The following is a 21,574-nucleotide window of genomic DNA, read 5'->3' as shown; positions in this document are numbered from 1 at the left end:
TTCTGTTTCTCCTATCTTTTCAAACTTCTTCTCCATTGACTATCCTTCCCTTCTTACTAAGTCTGTTTGGAAGAAGTTCAAGAAGGATAGCTTGGCCTACAACCCTGTCCTTCCTATTGCTGACACTTATTCCATTGCTTCCGCCAGACAGACACTCACCAACATCCTCTTTTTGGTTCCTTCGCCATATCTATGGACTCTCCATATGATCTCTGTGCTCTGTCCTGTCTCCTCCTCTCCCATTAATGGCACCACCCGATGGGAATCTCTCATGGCTCCCTTCGACTCCTCTAACGGCATCGTCATGGTCCAAGAACCTCAGGTCAATCTCCTTCTATTTGACAGATGTTACCCTCGCCTCATCAATTTCCTTTTATCTCCTGTTGTCGCCTCCTCTCACCCCTTGGCTACCTTGCCCTCCCTTCCATTCTCTCCTTCCCCACCTCGGGCTCCTTCTTTACTTCCTCAGGGCGTACCTCTGATCTGTACCTCTCCCCAGAAGGTCCTTAAGGCTGGCAACCTCCTTCATCTAGCCACTTTCAACTCTCGCTCTGCTGTCAAACACTCCTCTGACATCTGCCACCACCTGGATGAACTTGGCCTTGATGTCCTCGGCCTTACTGAGACATGGTTCACGGCTAGCTTTGTCACGAGCTTTGACACACTCCTCCCTGATGACTACAAGATCTTCTCCACACCCATATCCACCCGGTCAGCTGGGGGTGTAGCCCTAATATTTCCTGAGTGGATCCCTGCCTCTATCAATCCCATGCAGACATACTCCTCTTTTGAATGTCTTGTCTGCAGGCTCTCTCTCTCTCCTAGCCACTCTCTTACTGTGGCTACTATCTACCGGCCACCTGGTCAGATCACCTCTTTTCTCTCTGAGTGTGCAGACCTGTCCTCCACCTTCTTGGCCTCAACCACACAACTGCTCCTTCTTGGTGACATCAATATCCATCTTGACACTCCTTGTTCCTTCTCTGTACTGTTCCATGACCTCTGTGACTCCCTCTCCCTTTCTATCCTCCCCTCTGGCCCGACTCACCCTGCAGGGCTCACACTTGAGGTCTTGATCTACTCTGACCTCCCTCTTTCCATTCCTCTGACCACTCCTCTCTCCTGGAGCGATCACTCCCTCCTCTCCTCTCATCTCTCCCTCTGTGCCCCTCAGGCCAAGTCTACCCTAACACTGACACCTACCTTCTCGGACATCCAGCCCATGAAGAGTGTGTCACTGGAGACTTTTGCCACCACCTTCTCCCCCCCACCACCTTGGCTGACTCACATCCAGACACAGCCTTGTCCATTCTCTACTCTTCTATTTCTGATATTCTTCATGCTCTTGCCCCTGTCATGAGAATCCATTTGAAGCCCAAAGCCAAGTGCAATTCTTGGTATGACTCTGACCTAGCTACACCTCAAATGTAAGTGTATGGTGGCTGAGAGGAAATGGAGGACAGCTTGTTCATCCTTTGACAAACTGTCCGGTCACCTGCTCCAAAGGCAATACTGGCTTGCTGATGTATAGGAAAGGTGGGCACCACCTATTTCTTTTGAAGAAACTCTATACATACCGTAATTAGGTATATGTGTTTATATGGGGAGCTCACAGGTTCAAGATAGCCCTACGACACCGGGGCTATAGTTATTATAAGCAAAACACGAAAAAACAGGGTGGAAACCACCCCGTAAAACCTGGTGCTCACTTCCTGTTCCTTACAGGAGCTAAATTTGTTCCTTTATGTTGGATCAAACTCTTCGTACTGTATTTAAACATTCCTTTTGTTCACAATTATAAACATTTTTGTTTACCAAATGTTTGAAAATACTCAGAATAATTCTTGAAACTTCTCTGCAAGTTTTATAAAACAACTGTGTTTTAATCACACATTATTATCAAGGCGATAACAAGACTTCTGTTCTTGTGTATCTGAGCTATTGCCGATGAATTTTGTTGGCTAGCACCATCTTCAGGGCTTAGCCTTTATGTTCAGTGTCTTCCTCGCCTGTGTCCTATCAAGTGCGCTAGAGAACCTTCCTCTAACGTTCATCTAGTCTGCTCCTCCACTACGAGTAGTGAGCACCAGGTTTTACGGGGTGGTTTCCACCCTGTTTTTTCAATACCGATTCTCTGTCCACACTAAGAAGAGAGCCCACATCCATCCCTGTGTCTCTGCAGCATCTAACAACTTGGCTGAACTATTCAAAATTTGCAAGGAGCTGGCCAACCCTGCTGCAGTCTCTACCCCTCCTGTCGCCTCCCAGGCACGCCTTCCCCTTTGCACGGCCCTTGCCTCTCACTGTATCTTAAAAATACAGGCCATCCTGTCCACCCTCTCCTCCCCTCTCTCTCCTATCCTCCCTCCTGCTGTGAATTCTGACCCTCCTTCAGCCACCCCTCCACCCTTTTTTTCCTCCTCCCCTGACAAGGTCGCTAGACAAGTCAGATCTATGTAAGTCTCGTCAAAACAGGTTCATCCCTGTTCTTCTAAAACCATAAGGGACGACATTGACAAACTCGCTCCTGCCCTGGCTGATTTCTGCAACCTCTCCTTTGCAACAGGAGCCTTCCCCTGCCCTTTGTAGCACTCTCTGTGCATCCTCTTCTCAAGAAACCCACAGCTGATCCGTCCTGCCTGGCTAACTATCGTCCAATTTCCATTACTCCTTTCTGGGCAAACTCCAGGGAAAGCTGGCCATCTCTCAGCTTAACCTCCACTCTGATTCTGTTGGCTGTCTCCACGACTGTCAGTCTGGCTTTAGAGCAGCCAGAAGCACAGAAACTGCTCTCCTGAACATACATGAAGATTTGCTCTCCAACCTCGACTTTAACATTCCCTCTGTCCTCATACTACTCAATCTCTCTTCTGCCTTCGACAGGGTCAACCATACCATCCTGCTCAACTGTCTCCATGACAACCTGGGCATCACTGATCAGGCGCTGGCCTGGCTGGCCTCTTTCCTCTCTGATTGACCCTCCAAGGTCCAACTTGGGTCCTTCCTTTCCTCGATCTCCCTCTCTACCTGTTCTCTAGGGTTCTAACCGCTCACCCTGGCTCTTTAACCAATACCTGGAAACTCTAGCCCACCTCATTGCCATTCTCTGCTCAAATTTCCAGTGCTATGCTGACGTCACCCAACTAATTTTCAGTGTTTCCTCTGCCACCTCTTCTCATTTTCTCATCTCCGACTGCCTATCTGCCATTCAGGATTGGTGTGCCAGCAATGATCTCTACCTGAATGCCAGCAAGACTGAGATCCTCCTCATTGTCACACCTCCACCCTCCTTTCCTGTTACTCTCTGGCCGGCCTCCCTTGCCCCTCCTCCTACCCCCAACTGCGAGGCCAAGAACCTTGGGGTAAGCTTTGACTCCATGTTTTCCTTTTCTGCCCACATCTCTGGCTCTCAAAAAAGTCAAACTTCCTACTGCACCTCCTCAGAGGTATTCTGCCTTTCCTCTCCTTCCCCCAAAATCTCACTTTATCTAGAGCCCTGGTTCTCTCTAGGCTGGATTATTGCAACAGCCTCTTTCTAAATCTACCTGCTTCTACTCTCCGCCCTCATCCAGAACAGGACTGCAAGACTTGTCTTTGGCCTCAAGCCCTGTGATCATATCTCTCCAGCCCTGAAATCTCTTCACTGGCTCCCTGTGGCTGCAAGGATTAAATGCATTGTCCACAGGGTTTTCTGGGGCCTGGGTCCAAAATACCTTCAGTTGTCCCTCCGTAAATACCTCCCCTCTCGAGCCCTTCGCTCCTCCACTTCTAACTCACTCAGTGTCAGCCGTTTTTCTTAGAAACGAGTTGGGAGTAGATCTCTGTCTTCAGCTGGGGCCTCCCTCTGGAACAGCCTCCCTGCCCTTCTAAAACCTGAGGAGAACCACCTGGAGTTCCGGAAGCACCTCGACCCCTTCCTCTTTCTTCTGCCTTCTCTCCTCATCTCTCCTGTTGATCTATTCTGTATCAGCATTGTGTACCTGGTCTGCCTCTGTCTTTAGAGCCCAGGTTCCTGCCACCCACCTGCACTGCCTCCAAGCACTTCCTTGCACTGGGGTCTGAATCTGTAACCCTACAGCCCCCCCTTTTTATTTTTCTGCACTTATTCAGACACGCACTGTCTGTTGCCTTATTCCGAGCACTTTCCACTTGCTGGCTGCACTTCCACTGTTTGTTGCCTTTTGTTATTTATTATTTATCATGTTTTACTTATTTATTTATTTTTTGCTCAGCACTGTCCACCTCTCCCCCCCTTCCTTGCACTTACCCCTCACCCTCTCCCATGCACTTGCGCATTCTCAATGTCGCTGGGCCTAGTAAGATTGTTGTTTTTGTTCTCTTTTGTTCCCCTCCCTTGCCTCGGCGCGGTCTGAAACACTTGTGTACGAGCGTGATACAAATAAAATATCAATATCAATATCAATTTCTGTTCAGGTATTTACATTTGATGCATTCAGATATTGTTGATTTTCATCTGTAATAGAGGAAGATGTACATGCTAAAACGGATCCTTATTTATTTATTTATTTATTTATTTATTTATTTATTTATTCCAATTTTTATAGAGTGCTATTCACCCAAAGGCCTCAGAGCACTATCAAAGCACAAGACAATAGACACAACAATACATAACCAAAGAGAAAATGGGGGGAGGGGGTTAGTCTATCCCTTTATTAAAAAGATATGTATTGAGATGCTTCCATGCTTTAGGTGCCCAAAACATCAAAACTAGTGGCTCTGTATCTTGTAAGTCTGAAACGAGGTTGATCAAAATGGGTGCTATCATTGAAACAGAATGTTCTCAAGTGAATTTTAGCATGAAGTCTAGCCTTCAGGTATTGTGTGGCAGAGCCCACGATACATTGTTGTGTCAGTACTTTCTGCTGAATTTAGTGTTGCACAGGCAACCAATACAACAACCGCCACAGAGTAGTAACATGTTCCCTCCTCATGAATAGTTCTTACGGCACCATTTTGCATGGTCTGCAACTTTTTCAGATTAAATTCCTACGTACCGGTAAGTAGGCTGTTATAATAATATAACCTTGAGTTAATAAAGGCAGTAGCCAAAAAGGCTCTGTTTTCCATGGTAAGGTTTGGACTGATCAGACACAAGAGCTTGTTATGTACATACTGGTGGAATATGCATTCAAGATTCCCTGATTACAGATGGACATTTTTTCAGCAAAGATAGCCTGCTTATAGTCCTTCACAGATTTTGTATAATTAAGCAATAACTCATGACAGGGATTCTTATGCCAGGCTCTTTCCGCCTGTCTCTTTACTTCCTAAATCCAATGATACGGATCTATGTTAGAAAACCGAACCCCAAAACCCGCACGGAAACTGCTCTCCTGAACATCCATGAAGACATGCTCTCTAACCTTGATTCCAACATCCTATGTGTCCTCATCTTACTTGATCTCTCTTCTGCCTTTGATACGGTCAACCATGCCTTCCCGCGCAACCATCTCTTTGATAGCCTGGGTATCACCAATCAGGCCTTGGCTTGGCTGACTTCTTTCCTCTCCGATAGACCCTCCCAGATCCAACTTGGGTACTTCCTCTCCTCTATCTCTATCTCTAACTGTGGTGATCCCAGGGGTCTAACCTATCTCCCTGGCTGTTCACCCAATACCTGGCACTTCTTGCCCACCACATTGCCACTCTCTGCCCCAACTTGCAGTGCTGTGTGGATGACACTCAGCTCATTTTCAGGCACCCTTCAGCCACCTCTTCTCCTTCTCTCATTTCTGACTGTCTGCTATCCAAACGTGGTGTGCCATCAATGATCTCTGCCTTAATACCAGTAAGACTGTGATTCTCCTCATTGGCACACCCACTCCCTCCTTTCCTGTCACTATCTGGCTGGCCTCTCTTGGCCCTCTTCCTGCCCCACCTGTGAGGCTGAAAACCTTGGGGTCATCTTCGACTCCACACTCTCCTTCTCTCCCCACACCTCTGACGTCTCTAAGAAGTCACACTACCAGCTGCACCCCCTGAGAGGTATTCTCCCTTTCCTCTCCTTCCCTCAGAAGCTCACCATCTTCAGAGCTCTGGTTCTCTCTAGGCTGGACTACTGCAACAGCCTCTTTCTGAATCTTCCTGCCTCTACTCTCCGCCCTCTGCAACTAATCCAAAACAGGACTGCGTGACTTGTCCTTGGCCTCAAGCCCAGGGATTGTATCTCTCCAGGACTGAAATGTCTACACTGGCTGCCAGTGGCTGTGAGGATTAAGTTCAAAACCCTCTGCATTGTCCACAAGGCCTTCTGGGGCTTGGGGCCGCAATACCTTCAACTTTCTCTTTCTAAATATCTTCCTTCTCGAGCCTTTCGCTCATCCGCCTCCAACTCCCTCAGGGTCAGTCCCTTCTCCAAGCAATAAGTTGGTGGTAGACCTCTTTCTTCGGCTGGGGCTCTCCTCTGGAACAGCCTCCCTGCCTCCCTGAAACTTGAGGAGAACGTTCTCCGGTTCCGGAAGCACCTTAAGACCTTCCTCTGTGCTTCTGCTTTCTCTCCTCCTCTCGCCTGCTGAACTTCTGGCTGAAACTGTAACTGCACTGGCCACTTAGCTACCCTCTTTTCTCGGACCCAGGTACCCTCCATGCCAGTTGCACACCTGCACTGCCCTCTGGCAACCTCTTGCACTTGGGGGCTGTTTCTGTATGCCTACAGCCCCCTACCCGAACCTGGCACCTGATGTCTGCACTTATCCCTGCACTTATCATCACTTGGTTGCACTTCTTATTTATATCATTTATGTACTTATATTTTCATTTATTATTTATTTTTCTGTTATCCTATGTATTGCACTTCCCCCTACCCTTGCCCTCGCACTTGCGCTCCCCCAGCCCCTGCACTTGCATGATCTCAATGTCACCAGCCAAGTAAGATTGTTGTCTGTCTTCCCTCTGCTCCCTCCCTTACCTCATCGTGCCCTAAAACACTTGTGTATAGGCGCGTTATAAATGCCATATCATATCAGTGCCAGACTGGCATGGGATAACAACAACTGAAGGGTTAATGCCAGCAGTACTGACCCCAAAAAGATTAACGGTTTTTAGGGGGGCCAGGTTATCATCAGTGTCCGGTGGTAGTACTGGGGTTAAGAATGCAAAGTCTGTTCATGACTGACTGGCCAAACGTATTTTGATTCGACACGTCTGCGCAGTCTGAAGAGATACATTGACTGTGCTGGAAACAACCATGTCCATAAAACACGGTTGATCCCCTTCCGGCATAGTCGTGTCCTTTGTAAGGGGATCAAAGCCACTACCAAAGTCCATATTAGGTATTTTGCAAGTATTTTCACTGCTCTAGTATGGACTTGATAAGTGGAAACAGGGAGACCAGCCGGGTCAATTGTCGAATCGGAAGCCATATTAAAGCAGTTTGAGTAGGCAAGCACAAACGTTGGTTAGAGTTTAGACAAGGCGCCCACAAGCTACCTTGGTATAACGGCAGTACACAAAATAGCAAAGTAAACAATACCTGAGATCCCTGCCATGCGTCGCAGCCAGTGCTTAATTTGTAAAAAAATAAGTGCCAGTGCCCAAAAAATATTGGCCCCATAATGCCAGGCATGGCGCCGGCTTCAGCGCGGGTGCGGTGCCACCTTCAGCGCAGGCGCGCCAGCTGCGCCAGTTCAGTGCTAGACCTACCTAGATCGGCCCACCACCAGCCCATCACACTGCTGCTTTTCCATGTCACATGTTTGGCGCTGCAGCAACTGTTGGCACAGGCTAGTAGTAAATACACAACAAAGACATGCTCCTCCTGTAACTGCGCCTCGATGCCCCCAGGCTGTGTGAGCGCTTTAAAAATGCAAATAAATAAAAAAGCATTCTGTTTCAGTCACTGTTGCACTTTATTTGTCTCTACCCCTTCTGCCCCAACTGACAGTCTGTTAAAGTACACCAAGTATTGTTAATCGGTTACCTCCAGGAATAGCACCCTCCCTTCACCCAGTTCTTCAGTCACCTCATCCAGGTGTTTTGTTTAATCAATTTACTTTCAAGCCCTTATCAGTCATCACATCTCATAAATGCATCCCACTTCACCCTTCCTTCATGGTGTTGTATAACTTGGAAAAAGTCATTTCTGCAAGACATTGGGCCTCCAAACCGGGCTCCATTACGGGGTTCCTTCAATGAGGAATAACCGGGTCATTCCAACATTGGAGGACCCGGTTATTCCTCCTTGAAGGAACTATTCCCCATTCCCATTTAGTCCCCATAGGGCTCAATGGGAATGGGGAGGGAGGTATCTACGGGCACATTACGACTGGCCCGTTATTACCTCCCTCTTCCCCTCGCGGGACCCAGAAAAGATGTCTGATTTGACCAGACGTCTGGTCCGGGTCCCGTAAAGGGAACCTCGTAATTGCGCATCCCGTAATGAAGGCTGCCGGTCCCGTACCGGCACCCTTCATTACGGGAGCTCAAGCCTCGTAATGAGGCCCATTGTTGTGAAATCAACGGCCTGTGCTACTTCTGCTTTAGGGCCCCTTTCCACCTTAACACATATTAAAAAACTAAATATGTTTTGTCACCCAATATTCAGGAGCCAGAGGAGAATGCCTATTCGGATATCTCCTTCCCACTGACATGTTCTTGACATACTTCACTAAACTGCGGGGTGTAACAGACACCCATCTCCCTATCTGAGGATTCCTATCTGAGGATTGAATGTGCTCTCATTCAGAACACATGCTCGGAGCGTACTGTACCCAGGTTAAGGGGCCACATCTGGTGTATAAACCACACATCAGGATAGAAAACATGCGCTGGAATTATGTAAAAAATGACAGCAAAAGACGGTTGAGAATTATACATGAATACTCAACTAGTGCTTTTATTTATGACGACAGATTAGTGGGCATGTGCACCATGTTTATCCCTGTCTAGTTTCCATGTATCTATCTTTAAGCCTGAAATGGCATTTCAGAAGTTCGTCTTTGCATGGGGTTTTCTCGCGAAGTACAGCCGGTTCGGTTTCGGCCCAATACGTGCACCGTTCCAGGTCCCCTCGCTGAAGCTTGTTTGTGAACTAATGAGGCCGATAACATTAAAAGGAAGAACGGACACACCCAGGCACAAATTCACAGTTCATGTTTCGCTTAGATGAATGCTATCCAGGGTCAGACTGGGGCATATAATTGTCTCGAGTCGGGCTCCGCACCAATGAAAAAGTGGCCAAAGTTGCAAATGACAATTCATTCCTTTTGTGACAGACACTAGTGGGAGCATGTAGAGCCCATGCCCCGCCCAGTCCTGGGCTTTGCCCTGCCTTGCCTCAATCAAAGAAAAAAACATATATTTGGGCGGCTGGGGCCCATCACTTTCAAAGTGATGAACCACAGCCGCCACTCAAAATACGTTTTTTCTTCTAAAACCTAGCTTCCGTGGGGCGGGGCCCCGGCCACCAGCCACACGGAAGGTCAGGTTTTCAAAGAAAAAAGTAAAAAACATACTTTTGGGCACAATCCATGGGCCCGGCTTCCCGCGGCAGAGTCATCCGGCTCAGTCTGCGGCAGCCGCCAGCCCCTGGTCACAGAAATGCACTGGCACTGACTGCAGTCAGCAGCACACTGCACACAGGTCACACAGACAGAAGCCCGGGCGCGGACAGGCCACTGGTGCGGTCCTGACTCCTGGGCACTCAGGACACCACCAGGGGACTGTGCCGCCACCTGGGCCCCGACCTGGGCCTTCCTTGCCTGATCACTTGACTGTGACAGGCTCAGGCTGCACCGCACGCAACAAGTGACTTACCTGCTTTGCCGGCTGGAACTTGGTCTCCTGTCGGGCCTGAAGGTGGGGGAGGCCTGGTGCGCATACTGGCACCCGCACATATGAAAAAGCAGGCAGAGGGGGCCCCAGGAAGCAACTAGGCCGCACCACGCAGTGCAGCAGGGCAGGCTGTCTCTCTCACAAGTCAGGACCGACGACACCACGCCTCGACACCTTCACTTCACAGTAACTCGTGAAATGAAGGTGGCACCGCGCTGCATCCTGTGGCAACAACAACACATCACTATGTAATTTCACTGGCTCAGAAGAACAGCCAATGAAAACTGCACATTGTGTATTACTATACAGAATGTATCAAATACTGCATAGTAACAACAGAATTGTAGTTTACATTGGCTGTTGTTTGTAACAGTTTGTTGTTCATTGCTATTGCTGGCCCCTCCCAGGCCCAGCCAGCCATGGCCTGCAACCTGCAAGCACGAGAGAGATCGAGATCAGAATGACAAATTCCAATGATTTATAATCGAAGCAAAGCAAAGTGGAAGAACAAACAAAGCAATTGCACGTGCGCTGGCCCCGCATGAGTTCCGGTGCCCAAAAAAGAGTGCCGGTGTTGGGCACTGGCAACCACCCCCACAAATTAAGCACTGGCCGCAGCTCATACGCGTCCTAGGCGCAACCAGTGACAACCAGTGTACCTAAGAAACGCGCCAGCGCTAACATACCTGCTCGGCGCTTAAATCTGCTTCCTGAATCAGAGCCCCCTGGGAAATGAAGGTTTAGATTTCGTTTCCAAGATCAAAACTGTAGTCCGTAAGAACACAGCGAAGAAGGCCATGTGAGCGCAGGAGTGCCACAGTCAAATTGAAACAGTCTGCAAGGAGGGACGAAATTAAACTCTATGAAACTGTTTAAAATAAATTCAGCAGGATGTTAAAATATAAACGAATGGAATACCATCCCGACTAACAATGAGGTACTTCCAGCAACAACCAGTGCTTCTGACAAATGCTCCTGGGGAGTTACGTCTGGGGGTCTAATGAGGCGGGGTAACAGTCAAGTTGGGTGGGCAGGTGTCAAGAGAAGACTTGGGGGCACTGGAATGATTGGCCAGTGCCTTATTTGGTCTCCTTTAGTGTTTCGAGTCACACTCAATAGGGGAGGACGTTTCACGGCTGAAGAGCAATTTCTCCTTCCTTGTCCCTGATGGCCTGAAGCACTGCGCCCTGCCTCTGGCAAATGTGAATGAGTGGGGGAGGGCAGGGCCGGTGCTGTACGTGGGGCCCTGTGACTTTCTTTCTAATGAACTGTACAGTAACAGCTTCCGTCCTGTCATTCATGTTACTGTACTTATTGCCATGTGGATAATTGGCTGACATAAGATGCACCCTTTATTGTGATACAAGGCTCACTGTCTCGGCTATTTGTTGTAGTTATGGATGTGCTTCACCAACCCAACATGGGTCTCATTGCGATCTGCAATACTGTATGCAAAGCAGTGAGCAGCGTCAAATGTGCTTCGCCTACCTTGCCCCCTGTGATCAACACCCAGCCCGCTGTGAATGGGTGAGGTAGGTGCAGGTGAAAAGGGATGGGCAAGCTCGCTTGAAGGGCACTTGTTGGACGAGCTGGACCCCTGGGGAGTGCGGTCCGTCAAAAATGGAGGTAGTTTCTGTATGGGATGCGCCCCAAATGCCTGAGAAAGCTCAAGATGAGTATATTGTGTGTTGCCTATACCGAAATGTCCCATGTACTCTGGGACATGTAGTTCTCTGCTGATAAAAAACAGAAATGCAGCTGTTAAGTCGGTGTCCCATAAAAACATGAAATAATACACTGGTAACAATGTGTACTCTAAAAATAGCACAGGACAAAATAAACAACAAATAAGAAAAAACACTGTCAAAAATACTGAACACATTCGCCAGTGTCCCACGTGCACCAACAACGTGGGATACTACATATAAAAACAAACCCAATTAAAATCCGGGGATATTAAACAATAAACAAATAATATATAAATTATTTAATAGATAATACAGTTGTGGAGCGGATCAAAACCTGGGAGCCAGTTGAATTAGGAGTCACCCAGTTTGTACGCATTTGGTGAGTTAATTAAGCGCCCATCATGTCCAAACCATGTTATGCGGTCGAGTTCTGTGCCAGTGATCAATAAATCCAATTGCAAGAATATATACAGAAATTAGATTAATTCATTAAAGGTTACTGACCTTAGGTGCATACATGCTGTCCTATGTTATCCAAGGCTTTAATTAAACTTCCTAAATCAACATCATCCAACTGGTGGCACGTGCTAATACTTCTCCCGTGGCTGGGCTTCGTCAAGGCGTAACAACAAAATCAAAACAATATAAAACCAATTGGCCTGTCTTCGAAATACAGGTTGTTATGCCTTTGATCATATTATCATCCAGTGTGTACTTGGTTAGTTACAGTGTACATCAATCCATCCAGACATTGTTCCTTTACGATCCTAGATGTCGTCTGATTCTGTCCCTAATAGTGTCATTTTACACGAATTGTTAATGCGTGATCATATTAGTTACACGTAAGTTAGTGTCTGCAACCCACATGTTATGTTACAACATCAATTTAGAGTAGGCCATTGCCCATATTACAGAGAAACCTCTGTGGTTCCTTGAGGGCTCGTGGTACTTGCGGGATCATTGTAGCACAGAACGTGTGCTGATCTTAGTTCTCTGTACAGTTATCTTATTAGTCCAAACATCCTCCTTCCATAGTTCATGCTTAGCGCGTCAATCGTATTCTCTGTGCGTGCCCTTACACCATCATCGCGCACGCATGCAGGCAAGCACGTTCCGTCCCGCGCAGCGTTCAGGCTTCTCTTTTGCCATCTCTGTGATTTAGATATGGGAGTTTGAATGGCTCGCCTGTTTTCATTTAGCTTTTACGAGCTCATTGTAATGACGTGCTTCTAATTTGGAGAGCTGCTTGATATCAAAGACCTTTCATGATGTACAATGAATTGTTTGGCATATTCTTCAGCTGTATGTCACGCTATGATGTGTTTTAATTATCTCGGGAGGATAGCTCAGGGGCAAAGTGCTCACATTGAAAGCAAGACGGCGCCACGGAGCACCACAGGTTCGATTCCCAGGTCCGCGCTTAGGAACCTCTGGGTATTAAGCACCTTATAAGTAACCTATCATATCATAAATGTGAAAAACGTAGGATGATGGGTATTCCCACAATGCTTTGAGGGGGAATTGTTCACATCATTGATAGCCTGAAGGAAGGACTGAATGCTAGTATGAGAATAAATTACAAAAATAGATTGATATTGGTTTGGACTTTGATTATAAATAGTTGAATTATTCAAAGCGTAACGGAGATTGAGCTCCAGGATTGATATCTGCGTTGCCCCTCCTTTCCCCAAAATACCCATTTTGTACCTCATCCACCTCCACCTTTCACACAGTCTAATGGACTCAGCCCACAGAGGTAGAACAGGCTATATTCCTCTCTCTGGATTCCTGTGTATTACCCTTAATAATAAAGACGGCTTTTTCACTACAATTGCACAGTGCAGTGCTATATTTGTATCCAATATAAAACATTAACTCGATGTTACCATACTCGTGGACTTGCATTGAATGCATCTTTGACATACCTGACAAATGTGCATGTGATTGAATGTTATTCAATGTGAAATGTTCTGTATGTAAAGTATAGCAGAGCCCTCAACTGTTGACAGGTGCCCTTGGGATTGATAGACCAATTTAAATAGCCTGTTTCCCCTTTAGCAGTGCAACCCACAGAATACTGCTGAGTCCCAAACAAAGTGTGGTCCAGTTATCACATAGTCACTGGCATAGCAATCCTCTCTGTGCCTGAGCACTCTGCATTGAATAGCTAGCATAATGACTTCAAATTAGTCATCTATGTTAGTAACTAACAGTCACCTAAATTCTGATTGCTATTCACATGCAATGTATTTCTCTTGAATTTTTCATGTTTCTTCTGAATACGGTCTGCCGGAGGGCCACTCAACCCTCTTATAATCTATTTTTGTTTACTCACATGTGCCGATGGGTTTCAGGCGCAACAGCGATGTAACTAATAAACCAGGAAAGATGTTTTTGGGAACTTTTATTCAGTTGAACAAGTGGTGCACAGTTATAGTTTTTGACCTTCAAACCAATGCCTCATGATGGATAAATGCTTTGCGCTAGGCACTTTATTCTGTCCAGGATAACTCCTGTGTTTTGTGCTCGCCTTCGACATGTGGCCGGAGTGCATGTCACAAGTTCAAATAATGGCACGGTGTATTCCGCCCTACAGTCCTTTGCAGTGAATTATAAAGTAGCATGTAGTTTTGGTTACAACACAGCAATAATCCTAAATTTGATGGGCTGTATGGGTGGAAATTATCCACCACCCAAATTACCAGGATGCTACGGCCATATTCTTTTACACGGTCTGCGGCAACCATGAACACCGGATTTTCCAACTAAATGTAAGTAAAAATAATATGGCTGCCATGGAAATGGCCTCTGTGGCTCCAGCCAGAGCCCCTCATCCATGTCTGTAATGGCTGGCCACAAGAAACGCTACCGGGAGACAGTCTCTTATGCAGTCAGGTAGATGGACAGAGGATCAGGGAAGTGGAAACAGATTGAGTAGAAGCAAGGAGGGTGAGGAGGGGTGGTATTACCATGTAATGTGGACTTTCACTGGTGAATAAACAGAGTTCCAAGCATCCTAAATGGTTGACCACCAATCACACGAGTAATAATAAGCAGTATTATAATATTGCTTGGAAGCGGGAGAAATCCTTATGAAGCACTAGGACTTTATAATTATCTTAGCTGTATATGCCATCATAAATATGTGTTTTGATTAATGTTTTATGTTTCTAAATCAATATTATGTATTTATTTTTTGCATTTTTAAAGCGCTCACACACCCTGGGGGCATTGAGGCGCTGTTAAAGGAATATGTCTTAGTTGCGTATTTATAACGTGCTTAATACCCAGATATTTCTAAGTTCAGACCCGGGGATCGAACCTGTGTTGTTTCGTGTCTGTTTCCAAAGTGAGCGAATTGACGCTGAGCTATCCTCCTTGGACATTATTATTTTGTTTACATAATTTGTTTGTATTTCAATTTTATTTTGGGTTTAAAGGTGGTGTTTGCAACGCCTATAAAACAAAACTATCGTATTATAGTATGGATAGGGAGGAATGGCAAATGAGGAGGGACACACAGTCTGTAGGTGTTGTTTGGTTATTTGCCCACCAATTGACTGCCAATGGCCATGTTAATCGCTATGGCCATTCCCACCCAGTTCCTGCCCTCCCTGCCCAAAACACCTCCTCATGGGAACTCTTTCAGCCCACTTTATTCCAGCCTTACCATCAAACCTTCCACTGGACGCGCCTGTCAGGGTTTTTTTAAAGAAGCCTTCTGACAGTTAATGTCCCTAATAATACATTTTGCAGTGCGGTAAAACTGGAAGTAATTCCCTGGCCGTAACACAACATAAATGGTTCCTGGGGAGAAAGGAAGTAGTACAGGTTTGATAGACAAGAGAATAAAAAAAAAAAAGGTTTGATAGACAAGTAATTGTAACAAATGAGAGTTAGGAAAAACAATGTGCTATCTGTCCCTGGAGGAAGAACACCCTAACCCTAGCGGGGTGCCTGGCCCTAGATGACGGATGGTGTAACGCCTATCTAACAGGGATAGATAGAAAGGTAGCTGACCATCATCTCTTCAATTGTATGGTTATATCCGTTTTCATTAGGATTTTTCCACAAAAGAGCGACCGACAAAACACAGCCTATTAGCTACTGCAACCAACAAGACTGATCATTAGATCCCGTTGGAACAGCTGACCAGCTGACATGGACATTGCTTTGCCGTGGGATTTCTATATATGTTTTATTCACCCTCGGTCATCAAGTTTGCCACATGCTAAAGGTTGTGTTGGTAAAATTGATGTATAAAAATGTACCCATCTGACTGGGACACCTTAAAAGGCTCACGTAATGTGAGTATTAAGTGATATTTACGTATTAATGTATCCCCATTGTTGTCAGGGATATCTAAATGATCATGGGAGCCCCCATGACCAAAGAGGTCGACCGGTTTCAATGGTTTGTGTAGATTGAACCATCCTCTTCAGGACTGTTATTGTTTTCTGAACTGTTTCAGTCTTCCAGCTTACCTCGAAAACAGGCAATCTGAACGAGATGGTCCATCCGCTGTATGGAGACAAAACAAATGAACACGGTCTGGGTCTTAGTAAACCCATGAGTCTGAACCGGCTAATATCAGCTAATTAGAATCACATTGTTAAAAAAGTGCAGAATTAAATTCCATGACCGCCACTTTTCCTGCACCACGAAACTACAAGTTTGCCGGTGGGGGTTACCTGATTTACCTCCAGCCAAGAGCGGGAGGTGCATCAGGTCCCTTCCAGCAATAGTTGGCATTTCCAGCACCAGCTCACTGGTGCTGGAAATACTGGCAATTCCTGGAATTACTGGAATATCAGATGCCAGTAATGGTAGGCCCGTTTCTCAATATAATGCCGGAATTACTAAACTTAATTGCTGTTGTAAACTTATTACTGGTGTAAGAAAAATATGACTTAACCAGGTCTGTCTTCAGCCACTCGATTTATGATATGATATGATATTTGATTTACATTGCACCCATACAAAGTATTTCAGGGCGCAACAAGGCAAGGGAGGTGTACAAGAGAGGACAAAACAACGATTTTACTAGGCCCAGTGAAATTGAGAACGTGCAAGTGTAGGGGAGAGGGCAGGGGGAAAGTGCAAGGGGCAGTGGAGGAGTGGAAAGTGCTGAACACATGATCAAAACACAACAGATAGTGCAGCCAGCATGTGGTAAGTGCAAGAATGAAGCACAGACAACGGTTGTCTGATAAGTGCAGGTAAGGTGACTGTAGAGTTGCTGATACAGACTCAAGTGCAAGGGTTCCAAGAAGGCAGTACAGGTATGCAGCTGGGTGTACAGGGATCTGGGCCAGAATCCAGAGTGTAGCCAAGTGCTCAGGCCGAAAAACAGACAGAGATCAGCAGGGGAGATGAAGAGAGAAGGCAGCAGCAAAGAGGAAGGTATGGAGGTGCTTCTTGAACTGAAGCTGGTTCTCCTAGAGTTTCAGAGAGGGCGGGAGGCTGTTCCAGAGGGAGACCCCAGCCAAAGAAAGAGATCTACCACCAACTTGTTGCTTGGAGAAGCGACTGACCATAAGGGAGTTGGAGATGGAGGAGCGAAGAGCTTGAGTAGGAAGGTATTTCCAAAGGAAGAGTTGAGGTATTGCAGACCCAGGCCTCAGAAGGCCTTGTGGACAATGCAGAGGGTCTTGAACTTACCCCTTGCAGCCACTGGGAGCCAATGAAGAGATTTCTGGGCTGGAGAGATACAATCCCTGGGTTTGAGGCCAAGGACCACTCTCACAGTCCTGTTCTGGATAAGTTGCAGAGGGCGGAGAGTAGTGGCAGACAGATTTAGAAAGAGCCTGTTGCAGTAGTCCAGCCTAGAGAGAACCAGAGCTCTAGAGACAGTGAGTTTCTGGGGGAAGGAGAGGAAAGGAAGAATATCCCTGAGGAGGTGCAGTTGCTAGTTTGACTTCTTGGAGATGTCAGAGATGTGTGGAGAAAAGGAAAGCGTGGAGTCAAAAGATGACCCTGAGGTTCTTAGCCACACAGGTGGGACCAGAAAGAGGGCCAAGGCAGGCCGGCCAGAGAGTGACAGGAAAGGACGGTGAAGGAGTGCCGATGAGCAGGATCTCTGTTTTACTGGCATTAAGGCACAGGTTGTTGGCTGCACACCATTCCTGGATTGCAGAAAGGCAGTCTGAGATGAGAGAGGGAGAAGAGGTGGCAGAGGGGAGCCTAAACACGAGGTGTCATCAGCATAGAACTGAAAGTTAGCAGCAATGCTGTGGGCGTGGGGTGCCAGGCATTGGTGTAAAAGCCAGGAAGAGAGGTTAGACCCCTGGGGAACACCACAAGTGGACAGTGAGATAAAGGAAAGGAAGGACCCAAGTTGGACCTGGGAGGGTCGGTTGGAGAGGAAAGAGGTCAGCCAGGCCAGGGCCTGATCAGTGATACCCAGGATATCACGGAGACAGTTGAGCAGGATGGCGTGGTTGACCATGTCAAAGGCAGAAGAGAGATCCAGTAGGATTTATAAAGAAATCTGTGTATCCTGCACTGAAGTCCTGTTAAAAACAAGCACTGGCAAAGCCAAATGTTTTGGCTTGTCTATGAGTATTAGGCATTTGCCAGGCACTGCTAATAGATGCCTGGGTAGTTGCACCATTTTGCACCTGCTACCATCAATGGGCAGTTAATAGCAGTATGGCAGGCACCATGATATGACATGATGTTTTATTTGTATCGCGCTCGTACACAAGTGATTCAGACCGCGACTAGGCAAAGGAGGGGAACAGGGGAGAACACAGCACAACACAACAACCATCTTGCTAGGCCCAGTGACATTGAGAACGCGCAAATGCATGGGAAAGGGAACAAGTAAAAAGTGCATGGAAGGGGGAGAGTGGAAAGTGTGGCGCAGAGGAGGGCAGATAAATAATAATAAATAGAAAATGGAGGCAATAAACAGTGGTAGTGCAGTCAGCAGGTGGCAAGTGCTGTGTTTAAGGCTGGGTAAGTCTGATAAATGTAGAAAAAGAAGAAATATGGGGGGCTGTATGGGTACAGATACAGCACACAGTGCAAGGGGTGGCTAGGTGGCAGGGCAGGAAGGTGGCAGGGTGAGCAGGTACCTGGTCCCAGGGGACAGAGTGTGGCCATGTGCACAGAGCCAAGAGAAAGCAGATCAGCCGGGGAGAAGGGGAGCGAAGGCAAAAGCAAAGAGGAAGGTTTTGAGGTGCTTCTGGAACCCAAGATGGTTCTCCTCAAGTTTTAGAGTGGCAGGGCGGCTGTTCCAGAGGGAGGCCCCAGCTGAAGATAGAGATCTATCCCCAGCTTGTTTCTTTGAAAAACGATTGACCCAGAGGGAGTTAGAGGTAGAGGAGCGAAGAGCTTGAGAAGGGAGGTATTTGCGGAGGGATAGCTGAAGGTATTTTGGACCCAGGCCCCAGAAAGCCTTGTGGACAATGCAGAGGTATTTCAATCTAATCCTTGCATCCAGTGGGAGCCAATGGAGAGATTTCAGAGCTGGAGAGATACGATCCCAGGGCACCATTACCATGCCGATACAAAAGCTCAAACTGTTGGCATTGCCAATGCGTGTTACTTATGTGTGTATGTGCGTGCAGTTTGATGCAACACAGTGCTCTGAATAAACAAGGTTATAATCATCTGCCACTCGTAGTCGCAGGTCTGAAGCCAGCTGTGCCTAACTCTGCCTGTGTATGGATACTTATATACCACTGATCAGCCACAGGTGCAGCCTCCTAGCACTGAGTGGCAAGGGTTGATTACAAGTGATTTGAGAGTTCAGTGAGTTAGTGCCAGAGGCGTTGCTAGGGTAGGCTAAGTGGGCTATGGCCCCGGGTCTTTTGGTTGTAGCCCCGGATAGAATGTTATGTTACTGTTACTTTGCATTTATATAGCGCCTTATGTACCATTGGTATGATCTCAAGGCGCTGGTAGGTTGAACGCCCTCGGGAACCGTAGTTCAAGACAGTAGAGAGAGAGAGAGTCGTAAGGTGCCTGTGCACACCGGATATGTGTGCAGCAGGTGTGACAGTGGTATTATAGCTGCTTCTTAGCGGTAGGTGTGGAATTTGGGATATCAGAAGTATGCGTTTGTTCAGTCTGGTTGATAACCGACTGAATCTGGCTCCGTTAGGCCTGAGGAGAATGCCTAGGCTGGCGGGTGTGCAAAGCCAGCTGTGGTTAGTTAGGATGATGGGGAGTATGCAGCAGGTGTTGGTATGAGAACAGCTATACCGAATGTGTCATAGTATCGCTGAGTTCTAGTTGGTGGAGTATAGAAAAGAGTAAGCATGGTGTAGTGATATGGTGGTTTTCAGTGGGTGCTTGAGATCGAGCGCCTTCATGTTCCACGCATTCCATGCACTCCAAGCATTCCATGCACTCTAACCGTTCCATGCTGATCAACTGTTTCATGCGCTTCAACCGTTCCATGCACTCCAGCCATTCCATGCACTCCAACCGTTCTATGCAGTCCAACCGTTCATGCACTCCAACCATTCCATGCACTCCAACTGTTCCAAGCACTCCAACCGTTCCAAGCACTCCTAATCATTCTTGCGCAATGTCCATTCCATGCCCTCTATCTGTTCCATGCATTCCTTCCATTGCATGTTCTCCCTCAGTTCTATGCACTCCATCTGTTCAATCAGTTCCATGCATTCCATCTGTTCCACTTACTTCATCTGTTGCACCCTCTTCATTTGTTGTACTCATTTCGTCCGCTCCACACACTTCATCTGCTCCGCACACTTCATCAGCTCTGCACACTCCATCCTTTCGGCACACTCCATCTTTTCCGCACACTCCATCTTTTCCGCACACTCCCTCTTTTCCGCACCCTTCATCCTTTCCGTACACTTCATCCGCACCACACACATCATCTGCTCCGCACATGTCATCATTTCCTCGCACGTCATCCTTTCCTAGCATGTCATCCTTTCCTTGCACGTCATCCTTTCCTCGCACTTCATCTGCTCCACACTCTTCATCCGCTCCACACTCATCTGCTCCACACTCTTCATCTGCTCCACATTCTTCATCCGCTCCACACTCTTCATCCGCTCCACACTCCTCATCCACTCCATATTCTCCATCTGCTCCATACTCTCCATCCGCTCCACACTCTCCATCCGCTCCGCTCCACACTCTTCATCCGCTCCACACTCTTCATCCGCTCCACACTCTTCATCCGTTCCACACCCTTCATCTGCTCCACACTCTTCATCTGCTCCACACTCTCCATCCGTTCCGCTCCACACTCTTCATCCCCTCCACACTCTTCATCTGCTCTACACTCTCCATCGGCTCCACCCTCTTCATCCACTCCAGCCTCTTCATCCACTCCACACTCTTCATCCGGTCCACACTCTTCATCTGGTCCACACTCTTCATCCGCTCCACACCCTTTATCTGCTCTATAGCTCCTTATCCGCTCCACAACTCTTTATCCATTCCACCCAGTTCACCCGTTCCACCCATTTAATTTGTTCTACCTACATCATCCATTGCACACAATCTACTCCATAACTCCGTATCCGCTAAAAAACTCTTTATCCGCTCCGCCCACTTCACCCGTTCCACTCACTTCATTTGTTCTACCTACGTAATCCGTCGCACGCACCCCACCCGTCCCATGCACTTGATCTGTCCCATGCACCCCATCCGTCCCGTGCGCTCCAGCCATCCCATGAACTCCAGCGTCCCATGCACTCCATCAGTCCCATGCACTCCATCCATCCCATGCACTCCATCCATGTCATGCACTTGATTTATCTATTCCATTCATTCCGGTCATTCCAGGCACTCTGTCATTCCATGCCATCTATCTGTTCCATGAACTCTATCTATTCCGTGCATACCATCCGTATTATGTATCCATATTATGTATTCATCCTTTCTATCCTCAAGTCCACTTTATTCCTTTCATCCACTTCGATCCTCTCTTCTATTTCATTGATATCATCCATTTCCTTTATTTCATCCACATCACTGCTTTCATCGAGTTTATCGGTGCAATTCAGTTTATCCGTTTCAATTTACATTGGTGCTTGGTGGATATTAGTTTTTTATTTCTCGCAATGATCGTGCTGCTGGATTGTTGTTTGTGCTAAGGCAGC

This window comes from Ambystoma mexicanum, chromosome 1p, assembly GCF_040938575.1.
Source record: "Ambystoma mexicanum isolate Mex_15411 chromosome 1p, UKY_AmexF1_1, whole genome shotgun sequence".
Taxonomy (NCBI): Eukaryota; Metazoa; Chordata; class Amphibia; order Caudata; family Ambystomatidae; genus Ambystoma; species Ambystoma mexicanum.
The sequence above is the reverse complement of the archived record's forward strand: the minus strand, read 5'-3'. Positions refer to the sequence as shown.